Source organism: Acomys russatus, chromosome 31 (assembly GCF_903995435.1).
Source record: "Acomys russatus chromosome 31, mAcoRus1.1, whole genome shotgun sequence".
Taxonomy (NCBI): Eukaryota; Metazoa; Chordata; class Mammalia; order Rodentia; family Muridae; genus Acomys; species Acomys russatus.
Window position 1 is genome coordinate 21,973,664 of NC_067167.1, and position 8,505 is coordinate 21,982,168.

An 8,505-nucleotide genomic window follows, 5' to 3' on the forward strand; every position below is an offset into this window, starting at 1 on the left:
GCCTTTGTCTCCTCTCACTCCGTCTTTCGAAATCTACCAGCTGTGTTGGGGACCCAGCTTTTAGCCCATGAACCTGTGGAAGAGTGAATATCTACATGCAGACCATAGCAACTTGGATACCAGTTTTTCCCAGAAAACTTTTCGCCTTGGCTCTGTGCCTCATACAGACCCTCCAGCCCTCCTTCAGGCATTGCCCACATCATGGGCCGCCACCAAGTACTTACTTGCCTATACGCTTGTGATGGCGTCTATTCTCTGACGCGAAGGCAGAGGCTCCGTGAGCCTGTTTTGCCTGGTCTCCAGCCTAAAGTGGGAATTCAATGAATGGTTGCTTATTGGATGAAGGAGTGAGCAAATGAGGTGACGCTTGAGAACAATTAAAGGATGAGTAGGAGGTCCCTAGACAGAAGGGTACCGAGCGCAGTGTCCAGCTGGACAGTGCAGCTTGAATAAAAACATAGAGGTGAAATCGGGGTTGCAGCTTTGTACTCTATGAGAAAGGTTTTAGGCTGTGGGGAGCCTGCTTATAGTTATTTAGAGAAAAAAACTCAAGGAGGGTTGGACTGGAGGACACAAAAATAGAGACGAGGAAGAGAAGTTGCTGTGTGGTTCTCTTCTTTCCTGGTTCTGCCTTGAAGCCCTTTCTCTTCCCAACCTCCATTACTGTCAGAATTCTAAAACGGCCATCATGACCTTGGCCCTCTGGTGTCATTCTGAGGTCGCTTGCAATGTAGCAGGAGACATTTGCAGGTGGCTGAGGCCTACTAGCCAAGTTGATAAGGAGATGGTCTGGGCTGATCTAACAAGACCATACACATGACTATGCCAAAAAAACCAGACCTTCTTCTCACTGAGTAGAGAAGTCAGAGAAAATTTAAGCCTGAGGGAAACATTGGGAAGGCAAGTCTCCCCATTTGAAGTTGTACACAGAGGGGCTGAGGTAGAAAGAGTCTGAGTGCACCCTCTAAGGGCTGAGAGGAATTTTTGCTGGTGACAGGAAGCAATAAACAGAGGCCTCTAGCCTACCCACAAAGACATGGCCTCTTGTGACAACCATGGGAATACAGAGCCAGATACTGCTCAAAGTCCTCTCCTGGAACTTGGCCCGGTGACTCTCGGTTTGTGCTTTGTGAGATCACAAGAGGAGAGTCCAGCCACGTGTTTGTGGCATGCCCGATTCCTGACTGAGAAGCTGTGCTTCAACCAGAGGAAATTCATTCTTCAGAACAATAAAAATAAAAGACACACAATGCAAGAGGACTGGGGAGACAGTTCAGTCAGTACACACACAGCTTGCCACATGATCTTGAGGAGCCCAATTTCATCTCTAGCACTCATATAAGAAGCTGAATGGAACAGGACATGGCTGCAGTCTCAGTGCTGGGGAGGTGAGCATGGAGGATCCCCAGAGCTTGCTGGCCAGGCAGGTTCATCAACTGGAATCAGGTTTAGTGAAAGACTCTGTCTTATCATATAACATGGAGATGACTAAACATTGACTGCCAGCCTCCAGGTACACCTGCCCATACACACACATGCGTGTGAGCACATACACACACACACACACACACACACACACACACACACACACACACACACACAAAACGCACATTTCAGCAAGATAACGCTTTGGGACTTGAATCATAATAAAAAAGGACAGCTAGCTGGGGGTGGGGGGAGGAGGGGGGCTCACAGAGGAACAAAGACCACCACAAACACTTGGCAATGGTGTCTTTTTTTTTTTTTTTTGAGTGCCCATAATTAACTCACATGAGAGACACCATACATTATCTTTAGGTTCGAGATGAAAACTGAAGACTGGAAAAGCCAAGGGATACGTCTAAGCTCCTTCTACTTGCAACTGACAGCTGTGAGGAAATCAAAGGGTGAAAGGGCGTCCTCCTGCGCTGCTTACACCACTCAAAAGATTCAGTGAGTCCATTGGCATTTACAGCATTTAGCAATTTTTTTTCCTGAGAAGGCTTTGATGGGCTTATTACCCATAGGAACGGACAGTGGGGATGATTTCAGATTCAAGTTGCGGCCCATCTCTCTTTGGGGCAGCTTAAAGAATCATTTTCATCACGATGGTATCAATTTAGTTGTGTTTGCTTGTTTGTTTTTGTAGCCTGGATGAGGGGAAGGAAGAAGAAAATGAAAAGTAATTGGAGGGAAATGGTTAGAACTCATTAAAAAAAAAAAAAAGAAAGAAATGGGTGGATGTGGATTTAGAAGCAGAGGTTTAGTCACAGATGAATTTAATTTGGCAAGTCCCTGCTTCATGTCAGTTCAAGCTTGGGCAGGTGTCCTTATTTATTTATTTATTTTCATGTGTTATAGAAAGCTTGAGGCTGTCCACCTTGTGCCAAGAAAAAAAAGCAATTAAATATTTTAATATTTCCTGCCTATAAACTGTTCCCTGCTTTATTGCTTCAAATGCATTGGCTTTAAAAGGAGGCGTGAAAGACTCCTGAGCCATTAATAAAAGGCTGCCGCTGCTGGGGAAGATGGGGGGAGTTTCAAAGGGGTCTGAGTACCTCATCCACAGACGGCTGATTTATGATCACCCAAGCGTGGTGCAGAAGCACAGAGTAGACACTTTCAGGGCTTCTGGGATGGAAAGCAGGCAACAGTGCTTTTTTTTTTCTTGAGGAAAATATAAGCATTTTGTATTTTCTTGAGAAAATACAAAACGGTAGTTTAGAAGTTGTGGTGCATGCACACACACAGGCACGTTTGCACACACATCTCTCACACACACAGGTGTACTCCCACACACATCACACACACTCAGGCACATTCTCCCATCCACCTCCTGAATCCTTGCCAGAAAGAGAGGGAGGCTGGAAGGATCTATGGCCAGTGACATGTTTGTAAGATTTTTTTCTTTGAGTGGACAGGATACCCAGCAGGGATTAAGGATCAGGTTGAGTTTCTGAGAGTTTTGAAGAGGTACAGACCCTGATGTTAAAAGGAAAACCAAGACGTACTGTACTTTTTCCTCCTCTTTTTCTTACCAACAGATGGAAAACCCCTACCTGTGACTTCTCACAGATTGTAAACTTTATTTTTAAAATTGTTCATTTTTCCTCTACAGCAATAGGGGTAACAAGTTAAGGGGACAAGGTTGTCAGAGGGTCATTTCATTCCAGAGAAACCTTGTTGAGGGTAACGTGCAAAAGTTATGCTGAGAGGCAGAGGGGGATGGTGTTGCTGCACACCTGTAATCCCAGAACTTGGGAGGCAGATCTCAGTGAGTTCAAGGCTAGCCCGGTCTACATAGCGTTCCAGGACAGCCCAAACTACAGAAAAATCCTGTCTCAAAAAACAAAAACAAAAACAAAAAAAAAAACAAAAAACAAAAAAAAAAAGAAAACCCCAAGTTTCGCTGAGTGCTGGGCAGATCCCAAAGAAGCTACATTTGTCATCCCTTGTCTCTGGTGGCTAGTGGGCTTTCTGCCTTGGGCATGTGGACTTCATTTACAATGTGTGGAAGAGATTTCATCAGCTTTAGTCTTTCTTGTGCTATGCTCCCGGTATGCTCTGTGAATCAGCTTCTTATTAGCTTCTCAATAAAAAACAAACAAACAAACAAACAAACCAAAAAACAAAAAACAAAGCCCTCACAGTTTACTTAAGTTTAGCAATAATGCCAGCGAAACCATGTGTTTATTGTCCGATGCACCTTCCAGTAAATTAAACTTGACAGCATCTTTACCCAAAATGATTAGAGCTACACGCATTTTGAAATTTAGTCCATTTTTGGATTCTTACAAAGGTTATAAGGCACAGGTACATTTGTATATTTGGTGGCACCGTAAGGAAGTACAGGTACTGGCTCCTAGTGCTTACCCAGGCCATGAGGAGGCAGAATAACCCTCCCCTACCCTGTTTTCCCCTCAGCCTAGGCCATTGTGCCTGGCCTGTATTGTGAATAGGGAGACATGGAAAAGAAAAAGAAAGTACATGTACCATATATTTGGTGACGTCATTATGAGTTATAACAATATGCTGCAACCAAAAGGTTAGCAGTCAGACACCTGATTCTTTCATGAGGTAGGATGTTGGGGGAGGTAGTTAAAACAATGTCAGATCAGGTGGGCAGCTTTCGCTTTTGCTTTCCAGAGCTGTTTGGATTTTATAACAAGTACGGACCTGTAGGTTTTAGGTTTCATTTTAAAAAGTACTGTTGAGCCAGGTGTAGTTAATCTCAGCACTGTGGAGGCAGAGGTAGGCAGGTCTCTGTGAGTTTGAGGCCAGCCTGGTCTACATGATTAAGTTCCAGAACAGCCAGGGCTACATAGTGAAAGCCTGTCTATAAAAAGACAAAACAAGATCAGGAGAGATGGCTCAGTGGCTAAGAGCATGTACTGCTCTCATCCAGAGGACCTGGGTTCAGTTCCCAGCACCCCCATCAGGCTGCTCACAAACACCTGTGGCTCCAGCTCCAGGGACTCTGACATTCCTTTCTGGGCTTTGTGGGAACCTGCACACAAACACATCCCATATACATAAATAATAAAAATGATAACGACAATAGATATTTACAAAAATGAAAAAAACATTGAAAGTACTACAGAAAATGGAGTTAGCAACAATGTGAATCATTTCACCCTTCTATCAGAGTGAAAAAAATGGTTTATTGAAGTATAAATAAAGACATTATTTAAGATATTAAGGACATTACCTTAAATATACATCCCCTATAAATACATGTGTGTGCACATGTTTGTTTAAATGTGTGCATGTGTGTGTATTTGTGCATCTGTGTGTGTATGTGCATGTGCATGAGTGTGCATGTGTGTGCACACGTGTGCTTGTGCATCCATGTATGTGTATGTGTGCATGAGTTGTGTGTGTGTGTGAGTGCATGTGTGTGTGCATCTGTGTGCAAATGTGTTTGTGCGTCTGTGTGTGTAAGCATGTGTATGTGTATGTGTGCACAAATATGCATGTGTGTGCATGTGTGTTTGTGTATCTGCGTGTGCGTGCACAAGAGCATGCACACTCGTGTGCACATCACATGTGTGTAAGCTTCCTTGGTCCCTTCCGGTCACTACCTCATTTAGCACTCACATCGTGAGGATCAGCTTAGAGTTCTATGTATGAGTCAATCAGTCTTCGTGTTTAGCACAACAGCTGAGATTCCCCATTGTTACCACGTATACCACAAGTCTGTTCTTTGTTAGTGTTGTGTAGTATTCCTGTGTTAATTATCACCACATATAACAATTTAAGTTAACATTTCCCAGGGGAGGAGGATCTTCTTTCTCTTCAAAGGACAGGCAATCACATGAAAAAAAAAAAAAAAACAAAAAAACCCTCTCATGGGGAAATCTGAGAGCAGCTGGCTATGCTCACCAAGACTGCAGCCCTTTCAGTCAACTTAGAAAACACAGCTCCTGTTGGGGTGCTAAATATAAATAGTGGTTAGATTCATTTCCTTTCTTGTTTTGACCACATTGGGGAATGGTTGCAAGCTGCTAGCTTCATGAGATGGAGAGAGAGAGAGAGAGAGAGAGAGAGAGAGAGAGAGAGAGAGAGAGAGAGAGAGAGAGAGAGAGAGAGAGGAGATTCTGAAGAAACATTTTGATTTAATTTTTGGATGGTGTAAAATTTTGGAACAGGAAATTAAAAGCCCATATAGCTACCCAACTAGATGGTGATAAGACATGAAAGAGTCTTTCAAATGGATTTTATACTAAATTGAGGAGAGTGCTTTATGCTTAGGCCAGCTGTGTGTGGAATGGAGCGAGCCCAGCAAAGTTGGGAGCAATCACGGGCTGGTTTCCATGTCCCCGTCACTTCCTTCAGAGCCAGGCTTCATTTACAACATGTCAGTTAGTGTGAATTACTGTCCCAGGAGCTGTTCCCACTCTCCAGATAAGAAAATCAGTGCCAGAGGCAGACAAGAATGGCTGTGAGTAGCTACTTTCCTCTAAAATGGAGAATTGAGAGCTGAAGGGCCTAAGACAAATTGGAAATTGGTTTTCTAGGATTTCTTTTTAAGGCATGTTCTGTGACCTCGAATAAAACACTAAGCAATGGCTGTAGAAATTCTCTTCTGAAAGGAATCACAGGATCTGAAAATCAGCCAGCCGGGCCTGGTGCTGGGTATCTGCAATCCCAGCATTTCAAAACGTGGTAGGAAAGCACTTCTAATTCTAGGCCAGCCTGGGTTTTGCAGCAAGTCTGTGGTCAGACTGGGCTATATAGTAAGACTTTGTCTCAGAAGTGAGAGGAGAGAGAGGGAAACCAAACCAAACCCTTAGGTCTCAAGCTTGGGACAAACAGCTAAGATGCCTGTTTGACCTGTCAAAGGGGCCCTTCCGGGTTCTCTTGGCATCCCTCAGTCCCCACTTGTTAGAGAGTAGGATTGGCAAATTCTGGCTCCTACCGAAAACTTCTCCAGCCCAGGGGCTGCGATTGTCTTCCTCCAGCTGCCCTTCCTTATATAATTCATCCATTTTTGGTTTCCTTGGTTTTTGGCCTTTGCTTTACTCTCCTGGACAGTCTCTTGGCCCAAGTTGCCCGTTTTGGTTGGTGGCTTTCCTTTTTGTCTTCCCCTCACAGGGCTCAGGGTCATGTCCACTCTGGACTCTCCCAGATGTCTCTGCCTTCGACTGTCCTACGCGCTTCCTTTTCTCTACAGCATACTTTCTCCTCCTCTGTACCTAGGAGCAATCATATCCTTTCCTTTCTCCTTTCATTTATAAACAAACAAATAGGCAAACAAAACAATAACAGAAACAAACAGAAAAAATTATTACTTAAGAAGCCATAGGGGAAGGGAGTAAGGGGAAAATGGGAGGGAGGGAGGAATGGGAGGATACAAGGGCTGGGATAACAATTGACATGTAATATGAATAAATTAATAAAATATATTTAAAAAAAGAATATCATACATGAATACACTGTGCACAGTTATTTCCACCTTTCCTTCTCTCCCTCCAACCAGTCCCATGTCCTCTTCCCAATTCCCCTTTCCAATTTATGATCTCTTCTACTGATTCAAATTATTATTAGTGTTTCGCATATATACATGGATTTAGGGCTGATCATTTAGAATTGGGCAGTCTATCAGATGGCTCATCTCTGAAGAAAGCTGGTTCTTCCTGCCTCAGCAGCCAATGGCTGACCTGACTGTAGCTCTTCACTTATGAGTGGGGCCTTGTAAGCCTTTTCCCCTTTCTATGTTGGCGTGTCAATTATGTACAGGAAGCCACTGTCTTAAGAAGTTACGCATGCCCCAGTCATATCTGGAAGACCATATTAAAAGGGGGCAGCAATACTTTGGGTCTCCTTGCATTCTTTTGGACTTTTTTTTTCCCCCTGTGAATTTCCCTGAGCCTCAGCTGTAGGCGTGTTATAGGTGTCCCATTTGGAGCTGAGCACTCATGGTCGCTTACACCCCCGCATTTTGACATTTGTGGTTCTCAGAGATCTGTCATGAGCACCCCCGGCCCACAACGCGTCTGAAAGACAAAGCTGTATAAGACTGTGTGGGTTCTGGGCTCAGAGAGGTCTGGGTCTAACTTCTGGGCTCCTTTCATTGTTTAGCTGGGTTCATCGTCCCTTAGTACATGAACATCTCTCATTGTCAACGGAAAACTGGCATAAGTGAACCATCTGAGGCAGGCCTGTGGTAGAGAATTAAATGGGACCTAAGCATCACTGAAGAACCCAATCTGCCTCTTCTTTCTTAAGAGTGCAAGGCCCAACTTTCAGCCAGCTGGCCATGTAGGGGGTTGAGGAGTGCTGCAGAACCGTGGGTTCTTCTGGGTTTCCCCTGGATTGAGCGTTGCCAGGACACTTTCAACTCTAATTTGTGGGTTTGATTTTTTTTTTTCCAAGAGCTTACCAAAATACTAACAGAGCCAGCTATAGGATTGTGTTTTCTTTTTTTATTCCTTTACTTTGATCAAGTGCTGGGATTGTTTGTGGAGAAACAGTTGTCTGAAAGGTTGAGTTCATACGGCTGAGAAGCTTGAGGGCTCATTGAACGCAGCTGAAAGCTAATGTCTTCATGCATAATGACTTTCCAGAAAAGACCACTCAGAGCCATCCAGAGTGTTCAGGCCAGTGAGGTCAACGATGCTGGACAATATAGCTGTGTCTAATTTATTTGATTACATCTCATTCTATCGACTGGTGTTTACAGTGGGTTCACATCCGGGGGCCAGTAGTTTATCTCTATTTCCTATTCCTCCTCCTCTTCTCTCTCTCTCTCTTTCTTTCATTCCTTCTTTTTTCTTTTTTGATCTGGTCTTCTTATGTGGTCCAGGTTTTACCATAACTGTGTACATAGGCTAAACTGGCCTTGAACTCATGGGTTGTCTTGCCCACCCCCAGTTACTTTTCTATAGTTCCTTGAACAAATAACAAAAAGTTATTATGTTTTCATGTCTTTGGAAAAGAATCATAAACAAGTAAAATGGGAGAGGGGGAAGCCCTATTAAGTGTCAAGGCATCAAATGTATGTGTTACTGGGCCAGGAACAGAGTA

General features: G+C 43.8%; 1 non-coding gene across 1 annotated transcript; it reads left to right on the plus strand.

Annotated features, from left to right (window-relative positions):
- The first annotated feature begins 3,835 nt into the window (after positions 1-3,835).
- Positions 3,836-3,948, plus strand: LOC127183830 (small nucleolar RNA SNORA51). Its single transcript, XR_007830079.1, has one exon. It is a non-coding gene; the product is annotated as a small nucleolar RNA SNORA51 (small nucleolar RNA).
- The last annotated feature ends 4,557 nt before the right edge of the window (positions 3,949-8,505 follow it).